Source organism: Sipha flava, unplaced genomic scaffold, assembly GCF_003268045.1.
Source record: "Sipha flava isolate LNK unplaced genomic scaffold, YSA_version1 18840_pilon_pilon, whole genome shotgun sequence".
Classification (NCBI taxonomy): Eukaryota; Metazoa; Arthropoda; class Insecta; order Hemiptera; family Aphididae; genus Sipha; species Sipha flava.
Window position 1 is genome coordinate 1,409 of NW_020272454.1, and position 3,999 is coordinate 5,407.

The window sequence follows — 3,999 nt, forward strand, 5'->3', positions numbered from 1 at the left end:
TAACATTGTACCCCCCCCCCCCCCCGGAAATGGGCAAATGGGCAGCTGCCCCGGCCGTCAAAATTTTAGGAGCGGCAATTTTTGACGGCGTCAACAAAAGTTTTGAAGTTTTCTAATGTATATTATATAATACTAGTTTTTAGGAAAAATTATTAATTTATTATTGAAAAATATTAATAACAATTATATAATAATATTATAATTATAATTATTTCGTCTGTGGGCGTTTAGCATATTAAGAGTAAAACCATATTATTATTATTTAGCACTTGGACCTATGCATTTTTATTTTTGTTACACTGACATAAAATTGTGTTTATTGTATTTCTTATTTATTTCTATGTGTGTATTATAATTTATAACCATCAAATTATTAAATTTGATATTAATATTTTCAAATAATTTATTTACACACTACCAAGCAATGGTTTTTGTTATATATATATATACATCTCGTCTCGTGGTCATAGTTGTCGTTGTTGTCAGTTCGATTCACGAATCACGATTAACTGGAAAACAAACGTGTCTAATATTTTATTTTCAATCAATATGAGTAGAAAGCGCATACAAATGCATATATTGAAATAAATGAGTTGTTAAGGTTTTTTTTAAATGTGGAAGGAATTGACGATGATATTTTACGAGAAAATTAAAAGCAATTAATATATATTTATAGTGTTTATGACCAGACCTTGAGAATGAGATTATACAATTTAAAACAATAATGAAGTATTTTTCAGAAGATAAAAAATTATCTATGCACAGATTTCTTGAAGTATTAATAGTATCAAAGTTAAACGATTCATTTACTATTGTGGAAATAGCTTTAAGACTTTTTATATTTATGCCATGTTCAAATGCTTGCGGAGAAAGATCCTTCTTAGTTTTAAAAAGAGTCAAGAACTACCAGAAAACATAATTATCTAATGAAAATATGTCATAGTTATCTCTAATATCTATTGTAAATATTTTTCTAAAAAGTATAGGTTGGAATGATATTATTAAAGAGTTTACTGCACAGAAAGCTAAAAAATAGTTGTAAATGTTTTATATTAAATAAATTTGTATTAAAATGTTTATATTTAGGTCTATAAATTTAAAAACTACCGTTGTTACAATATATAAATATAAATGAATTAAACAATCTTAACTATGTTGTTACTTGTTGTATACATATATATATATACATATATAAATATATACATGTACTATACATATATATATATTTTGGTTTGTGGAGGGGGTTGAAGGGCGGAATTTTAAAATCTGACTCCATGTGGCAAATTTGTTAATCCGGCACTGATTACAATAAATCCATGCAATATTTTTTTGTTTCCTTATAATTTCCTTACATTAAGAACACTATTTTATACAATTTTAAAAAGGTCTATGAGGGGGGATCTGACCCCCCACATCCCCCCTTGTATACGCCCCTGTCTATAAGGTTGGATGCTGCACATCAATTTGTAAATTAAGTCATCTGTTGACTGCCTCGGCATATTTGTTAGTTTCGATTTAAAAATCAAATTAAAAAATATGTCTAAAAGAATTGAATGTACACCGAAATGGGTTCCGCCAAAATGTCCTAGACCGCCCGGTATATACTTACCCAGAAATGAGCGAATACGTTGATGTCAAATATTTTCTTTATAGTGGCTTCATCGTGAGATTCGAGTGGTTTACAAGGCATTATGCCAGCATTATTGACCAGAATGGTAACAGTGCCCACTTCACTCTTAACCTTTTCTCCGAGCTCTCTCACTTTTTCTAACGATGACACGTCACACCTAAAAAAAAAAAAAAAAAAATAATGACAAAACATACACCAATTTCCCGAAATTGTATATAAACATTTTGGTCGATTAATTAAAAGTTTATCACTCTTGATTTGATGTTCTAACCAGTTGTGTTATTGTATGTTAATATATAAAAAAGTTATAAATGTATTTACTAAAAAAAATAATTACTATACAAATAATTAACAAGTGGTTCAACTAGTAGTTGATAGTTGTTTTCGTAAATTTAATATAAAATATAAATGTTTAGAATCAATGACATTGTTTTTAAAAAAGTTTTCAAAGAGCATGGAAGGGTTTAAAGAATCATTCCGTAATACAGAAAAATCAGGGATGGATTTAAAAATCCGCTGCTCCCAACGATGTGATGACAGGATTATTTGCAAGGGGCAAACATGAACTGTTGGTACCCACTCATCTTTTAAAAGTTGCTAGTGACTCTCTTTTTATATTTTTTTAATATAATGTCTTCATTACTACAAGTTATAACTGGATAACTGGTACCTGTACTGTTACTATACCTAATAATAATTTATAACACAAAAATGTTTTTAATAATTATATATATATATATATATATATATATATATACATGCTCTTTAAGACAAAAGGCCTTTGTACTACGGAGCCCTTCAAAATTACAAATTTATTATAACGTATCAATTATAATAAACATTATAAGTTAATGCTGATTTAAATTTAAATTTTGAAAAATATGTTATACTTATATTTATATCAGATTTATCATGTGTACAAATAAATAAGTGTATATAAGTACATACTAGTATAAATTTCTCAAATTTAATAATGTATAAAAAAATAATGTAAAAAAAATGTAATTGTTTCTTCCTTAAATGTATCGAAAAAGGAGCCTTCTACAATTCTAGTATAGTAGGCATTTACTGACACAGTCCACCTCTGTTTTCAATATTAAGCAATTATTTTTTCATTTAGGTAAAGTTTTATAAAAACGTTTTGATTCAAATGTAATATTTTTATTTTTTTTTTATAAACTATATATATATATATATATATAAACCATAATAATAATATTATTAATAATTAATTAATCATAAAAGTTATTTTAATGTTAATTATTTATAGTTAGTAATAGAATCTTGTGATAGCAGCTTTTATATTTTTGGTTTAAAAAATGAATTACATTTTTGATTCTGATTCCTTCAATTTTATAGTACACCACACATCGGTTTTAAATGTCAGTATACAGTGTTTGGTGTATTTCGAAACCTGTACAACGACCAAAAATCAATAGTTTGTGGTAGTCTAACCTTAAGAATAAAATTAATATTAAATACAAATTAGCTGCATCCAAGTTATCAATGCATCCATGTGTCGTCATATGTAGTCGCATAGGTTGTAGGGCCTTAAATCCGCACCAGGTTTTGATATAATTACTATTTTGTCATAATCAAGACTAGAATGCGAAAACACACCTTAGTTATATGTTAGAAATAGTAACAATAGTAATGAATCAATACAAATATTTAAATAATCCGGCTGTACAAAAATAAAAAAATAAATAAACAAACGACACGGTCGACTACGTCTACTTGAATAGAAAATTATGTTAGTTATTCAAGTACACAATTAAGTTAGAATAGAAATTATTAAAAAAAACCATCAACTAAGTTATATTAGAGCTCTGAGTAACATATATAATGTAACATTTTTGGTTATTATTTGTAAAAAAACGGATAAATTTTAAAATTAAAATGTACTAAGCAAATATATTATACTATAATTTATCTAATAATTATACTAAAACGTGTGTTAGCATTTACATAACACAGCAAATTTAGTATTATACAAGTCATAAAAACTTAAGTCTGAAAGTGTAAATCTTGAACATAATGGTGAAATTTACTATACCTGCAGAATGTGTCGATTATACGCATCAAACGTTAAGGTTAATCAAAGGGCTATCAAGTTACATGGCTAAAATATATTATCAGATAAATTTGACCTATTATCTAGCGGAGACATTCGGGCGTCTTTTAAATTCCGTTTCCTATGTAAAAATTAAGTATCGTGGTGGTAGAGTTCGTGGTGCTGGTGGTGTGTGGAAATTTTTTATGGTACCGGCAGATTTCTATAGTTTAACATAGGATTAAATCCTTGATAAAACGGAACCTGTTTAACGTGAAACGGAAAGCTATTTTTTGGTCCCGTAAATCATATAAAC